The following is a 17,569-nucleotide window of genomic DNA, read 5'->3' as shown; positions in this document are numbered from 1 at the left end:
CAGCCAAACTCACATTGATGTGCAATTATGATAGTATTATTTTTTTAGATATCAATCTTAGTGTGAGAACTAATAACATCAATACTAGATTATTTTCAAAGGTCACAGATAGAAACACTTTATTAAAATGTGAAAGCTGCCATCCAAGATCAACAGTGGCCAGTTTGCCTTTCTCACAGTTTGTAAGTGTATGTCATATCAATAATGACCCTAAAGTAAGAGAGGAACAGTTAAAGGTCATGGGTAAAACATTTTTAGAAAGAGGTTATCCAAAGAAGCTGATTGAGGAAGCTAAAAAGAAGCTAAAAAGAAGGCTGCTGGGATAGATAGATCTGTATTGTTGCTAGAAAAGACCAACAACCCACTTAAAGAGAATTGTACAACATGGGTGAACCATTTCACTAACACGAGCAAGGATATTACCAAATGGGAAAAATATATTTGCCCAATAGTGACTACGGATCCTCATCTTAAAGTGTTAAAAGATAATCGTCTTCTACCTAGTTACACCAGGTGACCTAATTTTAAATATTTATTGGTACGCACAGATGTAGCTGATAGGAATCCAATAAGCACCAATTTTTTGGTCAGAAAAGCGGGTTGCCACAAATGTTTAGGATGTGTCACTTGCAGTTTTTTGATTGTGGGTGACAAATTTCATCATCCTTATACAGGCAAAATGTAATCAATTAAACATTCTTTAACATGTACAATTAAGTTTGTGGTCAATCTCCTGTATTGCCCTTGTGGGTTATACTATGTGGGCAAGACAGAGAGACAATTCAAAGAAAGGATGGCCCAGCACAGAGGGGCCATTAGGGCTGCCCTGCTACAAGGCAATAGTGAACAGGCTGTAGCATGCAGTTTTGCAGAAGGCAACCACTCTATGGCCACTTTAAGATATTGAATGATCGACCATGTCCCTTGGTCAACCAGGGGAGGTGATAAGGCTAAAAAACTACTTCAGATTGGAAGCCATTGGATATTCACACTAAATATAGTGAATCCATATGGCTTATATGAAGCCCTTAATCTAAATTGCTTTTTAGAAAAATACAGTGCATATGTGCAATATCGTTCTTCTTTATGTGAGAGATTTGTAGCTCATATTTAAAGTTAAATGAAGCAAATAGATTGTAAATTATCATCTTGACCGAAATTATTATCTTGTTTTAGACATGAATGTGATTCTGTGCATTTTTTTGTAGAAAAATATAGACAACTGATTTGCAGTTTCTGATGCATTAAGATTATAGTTCAATTTTTTACCACTGGATGGTGAGCTTGTAATTATATTGGAACACAGTTTATAAAAACATGTTTCTGTAAGAATATATAAAATAGAAATAATGTGATTATAGTGGTATTATAACGGTATTGTGCAGACAGTAGGCCGTTTTACAGGTATTTATATATTTTTTATAGTGTTGTTCGGTTTTTCCAGGACATCTGACACTGTTTTAAATCATTTGCACTAGGGGTGAGCGGGTTCGGATTTCTGAAATCCGAACCCCCCCGAGCCCCCCCGATCCGAGTCCGATCCGAGTCAGGCTCGACTTTTCCCGCCTGACTCGGATCTGACATCGAGGCAAAACGTCATCATCCCGCCTTCCGAGTCTCGCGGGTTTTGGATCCTATATAAGGTACCCGCGTCGGCGCCATTTTCTCACTCGGCTGTGGACAGTGAAGAGGGAGGGTGGGAGTTAGTGCTGTGTAGTGTAGTGTAGTGTAGTGCTGCTGTTGTCCACTACTTCAAAGTCCATAGGGGCTGGCTGTGTTGTGCTGTGCTGCTGTTGTTAATAGGGGCTGTGTCCACTACTTCAAAGTCCATAGGGGCTGGCTGGACTGTGTTGTGCAGTCAGTTCTCCATAGGGGCTGTGTCCACTCCAAAGTCCTGTGCAGTGTCCCAGTCCTAAAGGGGTGCTGTAGTGTTGTCCAGGGGGTGCTCTGTCCATCAGGGGTGCTCCCCCCAAGTGCTAAAAAAATAATATATTTTCTGTGTTTGTGAATTGTGTGCGCAGTAGCCGCACGTGCATCAACAAAGTAGTGCCAAGCGTGCGCCTGTGTCATAAGTAAAGGGCCGGCTGGCTTGACCGTTAAAGGGTGCTGTAACCCCCGAAAGTACACTCCAGTCCAAACCAAAAAAAAATTATTTTCTGTGTTTGTGAATTGTGTGCGCAGTAGCCGCACGTGCATCAACAAAGTAGTGCCAAGCGTGCGCCTGTGTCATAAGTAAAGGGCCGGCTGGCTTGACCGTTAAAGGGTGCTGTAACCCCCGAAAGTACACTCCAGTCCAAACCAAAAAAAAATTATTTTCTGTGTTTGTGAATTGTGTGCGCAGTAGCCGCACGTGCATCAACAAAGTAGTGCCAAGCGTGCGCCTGTGTCATAAGTAAAGGGCCGGCTGGCTTGACCGTTAAAGGGTGCTGTAACCCCCGAAAGTACACTCCAGTCCAAACCAAAAAAAAATTATTTTCTGTGTTTGTGAATTGTGTGCGCAGTAGCCGCACGTGCATCAACAAAGTAGTGCCAAGCGTGCGCCTGTGTCATAAGTAAAGGGCCGGCTGGCTTGACCGTTAAAGGGTGCTGTAACCCCCAAAGTACACTCCAGTCCAAACCAAAAAAAAATTATTTTCTGTGTTTGTGAATTGTGTGCGCAGTAGCCGCACGTGCATCAACAAAGTAGTGCCAAGAGTGCGCCTGTGTCATAAGTAAAGGGCCGGCTGGCTTGACCGTTAAAGGGTGCTGTAACCCACAAAGTACACTCCAGTCCAAACCAAAAAAAAAATTATTTTCTGTGTTTAGCCGCACGTATATATCAAATCGATATAACATAAATGGAGGACCAAACTTTCTCCGATAAAAATAAAATAGAGAAAGATCAAGAACCACTTCCTCCTAGTGCTGAAGCTGCTGCCACTAGTCATGACATAGACGATAACATGCCATCAACGTCGTCTGCCAAGGCCGATGCCCAATGTCATAGTAGAGGGCACATACAATCCCAAATGGCAAAGTTCAGGAAAATGACCTTGAAAAAGACATTTAAATCAGCTGAAGAGAAACGTAAACTTGCCAATATGCCATTTACGACACGGAGTGGCAAGGAACGGCTAAGGTCGATCCCTAGTATGTTCATGACTAGTGGTTCAGCTTCACATGACGATGGAAGCACTCCTCCCACTAAAAAAATCAAAAGAGTTAAGCTGGCAAAAGCACAGCGAAGAACTGTGCTTTCTAAGAAGATATCACAAATCCCCAAGGAGAGTCCAAGTGTGGTGGTGGTTGCGATGCCTGACCTTCCCAGCACTGGACGGGAAGAGGTGGCTCTTTCCACCATTTGCATGCCCCCTGCAAGTGCTGAAAGGAGCACCCACAGTCCACTTGCTGATATGCAAATTGAAGATGTCACTGTTGAAGTACAACAGGATGAGGATACTGGTGTAGCTGGCGCTGAGGAGGAAGTTGGCGAGGAGGATTCTGATGGTGATGTGGTTTGTTTAAATCAGGCTCCGGGGGAGACAGTTGTTGTCCGTGGGATGAAAAAGCCCATCACGGTCATGCCTGGGCAGAAGACCAAACATTCCACCTCTTTGGTCTGGCAATATTTCTATCCAAATCCGGACAACAACTGTCTTGCCATATGTACCATATGTAAAGGTGAAATAAGTAGGGGTAGGGACGTCAACCACCTAGGAACATCCTCCCTTATACGGCACCTGCAGCGCGTTCATAAAAAGTTACTGTCAAGTTCAGAAACTTTGGCTCAGACCGTAAGCAGTCCAGGGACACCTAAATCCCGTTGTCCTGTTGTATCCAAGCGCCTGCAAACCACACCGTCAACTCCCTCCTTGTCAATTTCCTCCTTAGTCAGGATCGGAAGTAGTCCTGCAGGCCATATCACTGGCATGACTGACTCTCCTATCCGGGATTCCTCCGGAGGATCCTGCATTGCTACGCCTACTGCTGCCACTGCTGCTGTTGCTGCTGCTGCTGGGAGTCGTTCATCATCCCAGAGAGGAAGTAGGAACACCACTACTTTTACTAAACAATTGACCCTCCAACAGTCCTTAGCGAGGAGGATGAAGTACGACAGCAGTCATCCTGAAGCAAAACGTATAACTGAGGCCTTGACTGCTATGTTGGTGTTAGACGTGCGTCCGGTATCCGCCATTAGTGCAGTGGGATTTAGACAATTGATGGAGGTAGTGTGTCCCCGGTTCCAAATCCCGTCTAGATTCCACTTCACTAGGCAGGCGATACCGAGACTGTACAGAAACGTCAGAAAAAGTGTCCTCAGTGTCCTGAAAAATGCCGTTGTACACAATGTCCACTTAACCACGGACATGTGGACAAGTGGAACAGGGCAGACTAAGGACTATATGACTGTGACAGCCCACTGGGTAGATGTATCACCTTACGCAGCAACAGCAGCAGCGTCACCAGTAGCAGCATCTCAGAAACACCAGCTCGTTACAAGGCAGGCTACGCTGTGTATCACCGGTTTCAGTAAGAGGCACACCGCCGACAACCTCTTAGAGAAACTGAGGGAAATCATCGCCCAGTGGCTTACCCCACTTAGACTCTCCTGGGGATTTGTGATATCTGACAACGCCACCAATATTGTGCGGGCATTACATCTGGGCAAATTCCAGCATGTCCCATGTTTTGCTCACACAATAAACTTGGTGGTGCAGAATTTTCTGAAAAGCGACAGGGGCGTGCAGGAGACGCTTTGGGTGGCCCGAAAAATTTCTGGCCACTTTCGCCATTCAGCGACTGCGTGCCGAAGACTGGAGCGCCAGCAAACACTCTTGAACCTGCCCCACCATCACCTGAAGCAAGAGGTTGTGACGCGGTGGAACTCAACCCTCTATATGCTTCAGAGGATGGAGGAGCAGCAAAAGGCCATACAAGCCTATACATCCACCTATGACATAGGCAAAGGAGGGGGTATGCACCTGACTCAAGCGCAGTGGAGAATGATTTCCGTGTTGTGCAAGGTTCTTCAGCCCTTCGAACTTGCCACACGTGAAGTCAGTTCAGACACTGCCAGCTTGAGTCAGGTCATTCCCCTCATCAGGCTTTTGCAGAAGCAGCTGGAGAAAGTGAAGGAGGAGCTAAGACGGAGCTATTCCGCTCGGCATGTGGGACTTGTGGATGAAGCCCTTCATTCGCTTTGCCAGGATTCCAGGGTGGTCAATCTGTTGAAATCAGACCACTACATTTTGGCCACCGTGCTCGATCCTAGGTTTAAAGCCTATGTGGTGTCTCTCTTTCCGGCCGACACAAGCCTGCAGAGGTGCAAAGACCTGCTGGTGAACACACTGTCAGCTGAAGCGGAACGTGACACGTCAACGGCTCCTTCTTCATTTTCTCCTGCAACTGGGGCTGCCAGGAAAAAACTTAGGTATCCTAAGCAACCCGCTGGCGGTGATGCAGGGCAGGCAGGACCAAGTTTGGACATCTGGTCCGGACTGAAGGACCTGGCAACAATTTCTGACATGTCTACTGTCACTGCATATGATACTGTCACCATTGACAGAATGGTGGAGGATTACATCGGTGACAGCATCCAAGTAGGCATGTCAGACAGTCCATACCTGTACTGGCAGGAAAAAGAGGCAATTTGGAGGCCCCTGTACAAACTGGCTCTATTTTACCTGAGTTGCCCCCCCTCCAGTGTGTACTCCGAAAGAGTGTTTAGTGCAGCCGGGAACCTTGTCAGCGAAAGGCGTAGGAGGTTGCTTCCACAGAATGTGGAGAAGATGATGTTCATCAAAATGAATTATCAGCTCTTCCAGGGAGACCAGCCTCCAGAACGTACAGAGGGACCTGTGGTGGTGGATTCAAGTGGGGACGAGTTAATACTTTGTGAGGATGAGGATGTACACACTGAAGAGGGTGAGGAATCGGTAGATGAGGAGGATGAGGATGACATCTTGCCTCCGTAGAGCCAGTTTGTGCAGGGACACATTAATTGCCAGCTTGTTTTGTGGGGGCCCAAACGAACCAATCATTTCAGCCACAGTTGTGTGGCAGACCCTGGCGCTGAAATGATTGATTTGTTAAAGTGTGCATGTCCTGTTTATACAACATAAGGGTGGGTGGGAGGGCCCAAGGACAATTCCATCTTGCACCTCTTTTTTTCTTTGCATTATGTACAGTTTGGGGCCTAGTTTTTCTAACTGCCATCCTGTCTGCCACTGCAGTGTCACTCCTAGATGGGTCACGTGTTTGTGCCGCCCACTCGTGTCGCTTAGCATAGTCATCCAGCTACCTCGGTGCAACCTTTTGGACATAAAAACACTATTGTGAGGTGTGAGGTGTTCAGAATAGACTGGAAATGAGTGGAAATTAAGGTTATTGAGGTTAATAATAGCATAGGAGCAGAAAAACCTACAAATTCTGTGATTTTAGCTGTTTTTACACAAAACCCAGAACCCAAAACACGGAAGGGTGGTTTTGGCAAAACCAATCCAGATCCAAAACACGAAGAAAGATCCAGATCCAAAACCAAAACACAAAACACGAAAAGTGGCCGGTGCACACCCCTAATTTGCACTGTTTTCCCTACCAGCTGAGTCAGTCTGTGGACCCAGCATGCGTCACTTCTGGGATGATGTCATCGCAAAAACCGGAAGTAAGACGCTGAACACCGAGGACCTGGACAGTGTGCTGCAGGGAATATCCACGCACCTGTAAGTATAAGTTGGCTTTTTTTGTTATTCATAATTTGTGTCCTGAAGACGGGGGTTGGACCCTGAAATGTTGATACTCTGATGCAGTAAAGTTTGAGTTTTTTCACTGGAAAGCAGACTGAGAGTGCCACTTTGTTTCATAGAGTTATGTGAAGGGGTTTATAGCCCCAGTGTGAGCACCTCAGCAAGATAATATGACTCATTGAGTGCGGTATTTGAAATTGTGTATATATATATATATATATATATATATATATATATACACACTGTGTTGCATTCTTTGCTGCTGCACAATTCTTACTGTGTAATAATAAAAGAGGAGAAAATCAGCTCGGCTATTCAATAACGACTTGCGATTCAATATGTTCATATGTTACAATTATATTCAGGTATTTTAAAGATTAATATATGTGTAAACACATCCATAATGAAAAAAATCTATGTAATAATATGTAAATAAGCTAAAATAAAATAATGATGATATTCAAATTAGTAAAATTCAAACTGGTAAAGTAAAATAAATGATCATTGCTGATGAAGAGGAGAATCAATAGATTCTAACTGTTTAAATAAGCAGAGCTGATTTTTATCAATTGTGTCTGTTTTTTGTTCAAGACAACTCTGCTTGTTAGCAATATGTTTCAGAAGGACAGTAGTTAGAGGGCTCTTATATCTTGCTGGAATAAATTTATTAAGATGTAATTTGATTAAGTTGGAATGAGCTCACCCCCATTTTGTTGTGTGACTGCAGCATCTGTAAGGTATCCTGATGTGTAATCCTGTGATTACCTGCAAGGGATTGAGGGCAGGCAATCCTATAACCTGGTACTGTGTACCGAGTAATTCCCTTGTTAGCTGTGCAACCTGGACTGTATATTTGGCTTGTGGGTCACCAAGCTGGAAGGTAGCAGGGTCTCGTAGTGGGATATACCATTAGCTGGCACACAGTCAGTGATGTAGAATTGGCTTCAAAGAGTTGGGTGTCTCTGTGTGGATTATTGTGGCTGTATAACTGTCCTGCAATTTACTCTGTGGATGCTTGCTTTGATTCTGCAATAACCCTGACACTGTAAAGTATCTATATCTACTCCAGCCAATATCCTTTGATCACCATTGTATTGTATAAGCCCGTACAACATAAGCTTTAGACCTGGCAGCTGCCTAAGTACCAGTGAATTTATTGAACTCTATAGGAACAACGGGTTGTTGTTATAGGCAGAATATCTCAGTAGGTGTCTATAGGCGTCTTATATAGGGTTTTTTCATATATGTTCCCCCAGTTACTGGAGAATATAAAGGGTGGAATTCCAATGGGTTACTTCCTCTTGCTTCATTTGATGCCATGGCAAATAGAACTTTTTTTTAAAGCTTCACCAATCTTCTGCATACAGTTGCTACCAGAAATGTCCAGAAATTGTTGGGCTATAGTGGATCTATCATTTTTAAATAATTCTGAACCATCAAGTTTATTGTGTTGGCAAAGCATGGTATGTGTTGAAATTCACCCAGTTGTAATGCTTGTACAATTTTACCTGCATTACTGCAAATGCAAATCCTGAGGAGAGTCTTTGTGGTGTAAGCCATTTTACTTTCAAATGCCTAGGCTTTTCCAACATGTTGATACCAGTATACCTCTTATTGAAGCCTGTGATATTGAGAATAGCCTACCTGTGATTAAGCTGGCATTATTGATGGTGGCTGTCTTACTTGTTTCCTTGCAAATGATTGTATCACAGTCATTTGTTGTTTTAAACTACTAATATTTATGGTCCCATTCAGTGATGAATATTAACCCCAGCCACAGCAGCAGCCCTAGAAAACAATGGCCCTGATTTAGAGCCGGACACTTTTTTTTGTGCCAGCCTCCTGGCTGCTTGCTAAGCTGTGGGTGACCACCCACAGTTTTTATGAGTGGCCAGATGATGGTCGTGATGGTCGCGACCATCACAACCATCGGGCTTGCGATGAGACCCTTGTTGAAGCATCTCAACCATCGCAATCCCCAGTGGACTTCCTGCTCTAATAGAGCCGGAAGTCCACCTACTGACATCACAAGAGATGTCAGTAGGGCCACTCACAAATGGAAGGCATTCCCTTGGGAACACCTCCATTTTTCCAGCCACCTCCCTTTGCCCGCCTCTAAAACAGGGCAAGCTGTCAATCACAATCGACAGCTGCCCCATTTTGGTGCAAGACCCATAGTGATGGAGTGCCCATCGCTGGCCAGGTCTTGCGCATGCGCATGCCGGAGGTAGCGCATGTGCAGGGGTTAAACATCGACCTGCTTGCAAGCGCATAGCACTTGCAAGCAGGTCAAAATCAGCCCCTATGATTCTTCTTGGCAATCCTGGATAGAGGAAGAGTCAGTTAGTATTTGCAAATTGATTTTTAATGAGGAGGTTAATGATGCAGATGCTGGCAGTGAAGATTGTGTGTGCTGCAATCTCTCCATTCTGCTGGTGGCTGATGTTAGATTGCTTGTTATTACTGTATTTTACAGGATGTTTGAGATTTTGATAAATAATTTGCATGAACTCGCTGCAAGTGATGTAATGTAGAGAAGGTGCCTAGATAGTTACATCTCTACCTCTACTTACTTTGGTGTCACAAATGGTATAGTTGGTTTGACAAATGTTTTCAGGATTTGGGAATAAAAATATTCCACTTAAAAGGGTGGCTTGGGAGTCTAAATGGCAGACATGACAATGTCCTTATTACTGGAAATAACTGCACCCACTGGTGGCTGACTTACTTCCTTCTGAATTGTATTCATTTCTTCTCATCCAATACGTTCATCAATGGGTAAGGGGTTAGTTTTGTACACAGATTTAACTGTATAATAGATAATTGTGTACCGGTGTTATGTTTATATAATATCTTTCTGTTATTAATAAATCAATAAGGATAAGACAAAGAATTGTATGACCAGTGGGGCTCCGAATAGCAGTAAATATCTGTAGCAAGAAAAAAGCGCTTTTTGAGGGGCTCTTTTATTTAAAGATAAAACTTAACTTTTACAATAGATTAACAAGACAGGCAAATAAGCAACACTTAAATCTGTAATGGTATTTATATTCTGGATTATTAAGATTGCTTGTGTAGAAACAATAATCAAAAAAGAGACATTAAAAGAAAAATATAGTCACAACAAATATTTCTGATAATCCTATTAAATTGCATATACAGTATATATATATATATATATATATATATATATATATATATATATATATATATATATATATATATATAGTACTCAAAGTGGGAAATTAGAAGTGGGGGTTTGGAGATTTGAATCTCACTGCCTGCTACCATTTTAGCCCCTGGTTCTCTCAACCACTGCACCTCTCAATCTCCTCTTTTACCCCCCACCACTTCTCCTCTCTCATCTTCTGCTATTCTCTCTAACAGGTTCCCCCTACCTGCACCTTTCTCTTATTCCCTCTTACCTGCTATACAGCATCTGGAACAAAGCTTTGGCCTGGGGGCATTGGGTCCCTGCTGCACTGCATAATAGTAACCCCTGGTTGCCAGCCAATCCCTGGTCATGGACTGGCTCCACTGCAAAAGAAGGAGAGGCTTTTTAAATTTGGTGCCAGCCATGAGCCAATGAAAAGCTGACACTTGGCAGATTCTCATTGGCTGGTGCTCTGTGAGCCATGATTGGTTGACTATCATTGCCACTGCTTAATACTGCAGTGCAGCCATGACCCAAAACTACTGGCTCTTTACCAGCATGGCTAGCACCAATGGAGATGTGTCACCAGCGGGACACATTTACACATGCTGCTGTTCCAGCATTGAGATCGTATACTCCATACCTAGCGCTGGTACTTCTTCTAAAGCATAAATGAAGTGTATATATATATATATATATATATATATATATATATATATAGTGATAGAAGCACTGGTAAAGTGGTCAATTCCAGGTACATTTGCAATAGGTTTTTTGCCTATGTGTTCTAAAAAACCCCAGGAGAAGCCTGTTTTGTAAGCAGACCAGAGTATCGGCTTTTGGAAAAGCCAGTTTGGGTACTAGGGGTGTTGATGTGAGGAGAGGGAGTACTCCATCCACATGCCACTCCAGGTTAAGGGCCTTTCAGCCTGGTAGCAGGCTCATTAGGGCTATCAGCTGGAACTGGCTGATGTAAGCTGTGTTCAGTTGTAGCTGAGTGTCTTACAACTGGGAAAAGTAAGCATGCAGACTAGCATGTCCAGAGACACTGTTTTGACAAACCTGTAAGTACTGTGCATGTACTGTTGTTGATGGTGTGGGCATTAGGCCCTACCGTCCTGGTATTGAGGGTACTTTCTGTTTAGTTATTGCCCAGATGGGCTAGGATTTTGGTTTATGATTTGTTATATTCATTTGGCACAATAAAAACTGGTGCCGACCAGTTTGTACGAGAACCCCAGAATTGTGTGCTGTTTCTACAGCTGCTGTGAGTGTAAAGAGTCAGACCATCTACCCCAGGAGAGGGACCCCTATCCCAATGATGTCAGAAGTGGTGGAGAATGCAGGCAATCACACACTGAAATTGCAGCAAGGAATAAATTTTGTTTTCAATTTAAAGGGACAGACATCATTTTGTCAGTGTGGATATAAAGTTGTGTCCTTTGAAGTCCATAGAGGTGGCATCCACAGATGCTTAGGGAAGCCATATTCTGCTTCCAACGTACACCCCAGGACAAAATGGAGGACATTGTTAAAGCCTTGCTCCAAGCTATGGCAGCTCAGCAGGAAACAAACAAACTGCAGCAGGAAGCTACCAGAGCTCAGCATTAATCAACCAATGTCCAACTTTTGGCTTTAGAGACAGCCCAGATGAACAACCAGTCACCATCGAGGAAACCCACCAGGCCTTAAAAGAGATAGTACAACACTTGGTATCCCGTACTGGAGATGCTTCCACTGACCTTCCAACCCACACACACTCTATATGAGTAATTTTTGGCAGAAAATGACCCCAAGTGATGATGTGGAGGCGCATCTTATGGTCTTTGAAAGAACCGGCGAAAGGGAGAGTTGGCCCAAGGAACAGTGGGCAAGTCTTGTGACACTCTTCCTGTCTGGAGAACCACAAAAGGGCTACTATGATTTATGCCTGGATGATGCCAAGGACTATGCAAATGAAAACGGGAGATCCTAACCCGCTTGGGAGTCACCTCATTTGTTCGGGCCCAACAAGTCCACCGCTGGGAGTTCCAAAAGGAAAAACTACTATGCTCACAGACGCATGACCTCGTCCATCTAACCTCAATTTGGCTGCAACCTGAGATGCTGACAGGACCACAGATTGTGGAAAGAGTCATGGTATTTACGATCACTTTCTGCATCTCTGCACAAGTGGGTGAGCCATGCAGACCCTAAATCTGCAGACCAGCTAGTCAAACTGGTGGAGAGGTATGTGGCAGCTGAGGAACTGTTGAGTCTGCCACACCGAGTCCCGATGGCTCAACAGTGAACTCCCATTGGCACTAGTAAGACTTTTCCTGGGGAGAAGGGTGCTGGGCGATGGAATGTACCTAAGACTGAGGTTGTGGAACTTGGAGACAAGCCAGCCAGGCCAGGAAGGTTCCTTCCCTGTAAAATATTAGATTATAATGTGATTCAGTGTTTCCGATGTGGTGGCTTTGGCCATATTGCAGCTAATTGTCCACTTACCTCTGAACCTATGCAATGTGATACTGCTTGTGTATAAAGCAATGAGTCTTTCATTGCACAGCCAGCCTGTACTGCCGACTGGCGGGCTGAGACTGATAACCACATGTGTTTACTTACTGTAGAAGGTAACCGTGTAGAGGCTTTGTTAGATTCTGGTAGCCTGGTGACACTTGTGAAAGCTGAGCTGGTGAACCTCTTGAAGCATAAGGGGAAAACTGATGGTGTGACCAGCATACATGGGGACACTCATAATTATATTACTGCAGAAGTGAACATCGAGACATCATGTTGTTCCGTGATAGTCTCTGTGGGTTTGGTACATGGCTTAATGTATGACTCAATATTGGGAAGATATTTTGATCACTTCTGGAAGTTGTGGGAAAGCCAATTTTGCACAGAGGTAAATCACACTGACTCATTTGAGTGGTTTACTGATGTAGTAGCAGAGTCAGAAATGTTACCTTTTTCTAGTATGATTGGCGAACTAGAGAATGCGGAGCATGATGGTTGCTCACCAAGTGATGTGCCTCCCACTGAGGCGGGTAGTGTTGTTGAGCCATTAGATTGTATGCCTAATTTAGAGGTCAGAAGAGAGGTCTTTGCCATGGAGCAGTTAAAGGACCCTACTTTGGTAAAAGCCAGGGAGAATGTCAAGGTGATCAATGGTAAACCCATAGACCAAAATAATCCTTTGTCATACAGTGCATTCGTTAAGTATTCACAGCTTGTCACTTTTTCCACATTTTGTTATGTTATAGCCTTATTTCAAAATGGAATAAATTAATTTTTGTCCTCAAAATGCTACACACAATATCCCATAATGACAACGTTCTAAATGGTTTTTGCAAATTTAATTAAAAAACCACTAAAAAATCACATGTACATAAGTATTCACTGCCTTTACCATGAAGCTCAAAATTGAGCTCAGGTGCATCCTATTTCCACTGATCATCTTTGAGATGTTCCTACAGCTTAATTGGAGTCCAACTGTGGTAAATTCAGTTGATTGGACATGATTTTGAAAGGCATACACCTGTCTATATAAGGTCCCACACTTAACAGTGCATGTCAGAGCACAAACCAATCATGATGTCCAAGGAATTGTCTGTAGACCTTCGAGACAGGATTGTCTTGAGGCACAAATCTTGGTAGGGGTACAGAAAAATATCTGCTGCTTTGAAGGTCCCAATGAGCACAGTGTCCTCGATCATCCATAAATGAAAGAAGTTCGGAATCACCAGGACTCTTCCTAGAGTTGGCTGTTTGTCTGAGTGATCAGGGGAGAAGGGTTCTAGTCAGGTAGGTGACCAATAACCCAATGGTATCTTTGTCAGAGCTACAGCATTCCTCTGTGGAGAGATGAGAACCTTCCAGAAGGACAACCATCTCTACAGCAATTCCTTAGTAAAAAGCACATGGCAGCCCACCTGGAGTTTGCCAAAATGCACCTCAACGACTCTCAGACCATGAGAGACAAAGACTGAACTCTTTGGCATCAATGTGAGGCATTCTGTTTGGAGGAAACCAGGCACCACTCATTACAAGGCCAATACCATCCCTACAGTTAAGCATGGTGGTGGCAGCGTCATGCTGTTGGGATGTTTTTCAGTGGCAGGAACTGAGAGATTAGACATGATAGAGGGAAAGATGAATGCAGCAATGTACAGAGACATCCTGGATGAAAACCTTCTCCAGAGTGCTCTTGACTTCAAACTGGGGACAGTTAATCTTTCAGCAGGCCAATAACTCTCAGCACACAGCCAAGATATCAAAGGAGTGGCTTCAGGACAACTCTCTGAATGTTCTTGAATTGCCGATCCAGAGCCCAGACTTGAATCTGATTGAATATCTCTGGAGAGATCTTAAAATAGATGTGCATCAACGTTTCCCATCCAACCTGATGGAGCTTGAGAGGTGCTGCAAAGAGGAATGGGTGAAACTGCCCAAAGATAGGTGTGCCAAGCTTGTGGCATCATATTCAAAAAGACTTGAGGCACAAAGTGCATCAACAAAGTATTGAGTAAAGGCTGTGAATACTTATGTACATTTGATTTGTTAGGTTTTTTCTTTATTAAATTTGCAAAAATTTCAAAAAATGTTTTTCACGTTGTCATTATGGGGTATTATGTGTAGAATTTTAAGGAGAAAAAGGAATTTATTCCATTTTGGAGTAATACTGTATCATAACAAAATGTGGAAAAAGTGACACGCTGTGAATACTTTCTGGATGCACTGAATCCTCACATGGCAGTATGTCAGGATTTGTTGTATCAGGTGACTAAGAAGGGGGAAGATATTGTGGAACAATTAATAGTTCCCAAAGCATACAAAAGTCAGTGTTAAATCTGGCCCATGGTCATATCACGGCATGCCACCTAGGGGTAGATAAAACTACTGAGCAAATTGTGCAGAGGTTTCTTTGGCCTGGGGTCCATAAAGAGGTATCTGACTATTGTGCCTCCTACCCTGAATATCAGCATCATGCTCCAAGGCCACATTTCAAAAGTCCCCTGGTTCCGTTACCCATTACTGAGGTTCTGTTTGAAAGAATAGCTATGGATTTGGTTTGGCCATTAATGAAATCTTCCCTGGGCAATCAATATATACTGGTGATAATGGATTATGCTACCAGTCACCCGGAAGCAATACCATTATACAATACGTCAACCAAGACCATTACTAGAGAATTAGTCCATGTCTTTAGCAGGTTGGGAATACCTAAGGAGATCCTGACTGACCAAGGTACCCCATTTATGTCAAAAATCATGAAGGAGTTATGCCGCCTGTTTAAAATTGACCAATCAAGAACCTATGTGTACCATCCCCAGACCGATGAGTTTGTGGAGAGGTTTAATAAAACTTTAAAACACATGCTAAGGAAAGTAGTGGACAAAGATGGTAGAGATTAGGATTACTTGTGACCTTATTTACTGTTGGACATAAGAGAGGTTCCCCAATCCTTCACAGAGTTTTCCCCTTTTGATTTATTGTACGGGAGACATCCAAGGGGGTTACTGGACATTGCCAAAGAGACATGGGAGGGGCAATCCAGTCCATATAAAACAGTTATTGAGCTTGTTTCTCAAATGCAAGAAAGAATTGTTGCTGTGGTGCAAATAGTAAGAGAGCACTTGGAACAGGCCCAACAAGCACAGCAGAGGGTATACAACTGCAATGATAGCTTACACAACTTTGCTCCTGGGGACAGAGTGTTGGTGTTGGTTCCCACAGTAGAAAGTAAACTTTTGGCTAAATGGCAAGGACCCTTTGAAATCTTAGAAAAAGTGGAGCAGGTCAATTATAAAGGTTACCAGCCGAGAAAAAGAAAGCCAGAACAGATATACCATGTAAATCTTATAAAACCCTGGAAGGATAGAGCAGCACTCTCAGCTGTTCGAGCACCTCCAGTAAACCCAGGGCCCATGGTACCCAAAGTGACAGTGGCAAAAACCCTGTCAGCCAGTCAACAGCAGGAAGTTAAGGAATTTCTGATCAGAAATAGGGTGCAGTTTTCTTACCTACCAGGGAAAACAATGGCCATCAAACATGACATAATCATTTACCCAGGGGTTAAGGTTAACCTAAAGCCCTATAGCTTACCAGAAGCCCAAAGAGAATCAGTGTGGAAGGAAATGAAAATTTTTGTAGAGTTGGTTGTAATTGAAGAATCACATAGTGAGTGGTCAAGTCCCATTGTGCTCATTCCAAAACCCAATGGGAGTGTACGATTCTGCAATAACTTCTGGAAATTGAACAGTGGGCCTGATTCAGACCCGCTCGCGAGCGCTCGCAAGTGGGTCGATTGTGCCCTAATGTGCATGCGCACGACAGAGGGAGCTCCATTGTGCACATGTGCAAGACCCGCATAGCGACAGCCAAGCTGTCGCTATGGGTCTCACACCAAAGGGGGTGTGCTGTCGATGGTGAGTGACAGCACGCCCCTTTTGGTGGGTGCGCCGGGGGCATTGCTGCCCAGACAGAGGCGTTCCCATGGGAGCACCTTCCTTCTGGAGTCGGCCCCACTGACATCACTAGTGATGTCAGTGGAAGTGCTTTTGGCTCTGATAGAGCCAAGAGCACTCCTGGGCTTGCGGCAGCAGGACCCTACCGCAGGGTCTCATCGCAAGCCCGATGGTCACGATTGTCTTGATCATCGTGACCATCTTTTTGACCACTCGCATAAGCTGTGGTCACCCACAGCTATGCAAGCGGCCAGGAGGCCACTCCATTTTTAGGTAGGAGGGCCCTGATTCAGAGTGAGTGCTCTGGTCAGAGCATCCAGCTCTGAATCAGGCCCAGTGTGTCAAAGTTCAATGCCTACCCTATGCCTATGGGTGGACAAACGAATTGAAAGGCTGGGGACAGCCAGGTATTTAACTACTCTTGACTTAACCAAAGGCTATTAGCAAGTGCCGTTAACTGAGAACGCCAAAAAAATTACAAGCATTTTCTGCACCAGACGGGCTGTTTCAATATAAGATTTTGCCCTTTGGGCTACATTGGGCACCTGCTACCTTTCAAAGAATGGATAGGATTCTATTGCCTCATAGACCATGTGCTGCTGCTTATCTGTATGATGTGGTCATTCATAGTCCTGATTGGCAGTCTCACTTGTTAAGAGTACAAGCAGTGTTGGACTCCATCTATAAGGCTGGTTTGACAGCCAACCCAAAAAAGTGTTGTCTGGGGATGGAAGAAGTAAAATATCTTGGGTATACCATTGGCAGAGGTTTCATAAAGCCACAGCTCAATAAGATTGAGGCAATCCAAAACTATCCATGACCCCTGAATAAGAAGCAGTTGAGTGCCTTTTTAGGGATCACTGGGTATTATTGGAGATTTATACCCAATTTTTGCCACCATTGCAGTCACACTGACTGACCTTACCAAAGGCAAACAGAAAGTCATGGTGTAATGGGGTCCTAAAGCAGAGAAGGCTTTCCAGGAGTTAAAAATAGCATTATGTACCCAACCTGTTCTGATGAACCCTGATTTTGACAGAGAGTTTGTTGTACAAACTGATGCATCAGATGTAGGAATCGGAGTGGTCCTGTCCTAAAAGCAAAGAGGGTGAAGAACACCCGATTTTCTTCTTAAGCCAAAAAGTAAATGTACATGAAATAAACTTTTGCTATGGTCTAGAAAGAAGCATTTGCCATAAAGTGGGTGTTAGAGACTCTTAGGTAAAACTTTTTGGGAA

Source organism: Taudactylus pleione, unplaced genomic scaffold (genome assembly GCF_031769625.1).
Source record: "Taudactylus pleione unplaced genomic scaffold, aTauple2 ptg000592l, whole genome shotgun sequence".
In the NCBI taxonomy this organism is placed as follows: Eukaryota; Metazoa; Chordata; class Amphibia; order Anura; family Myobatrachidae; genus Taudactylus; species Taudactylus pleione.
This window is presented reverse-complemented; position numbering follows the sequence as displayed.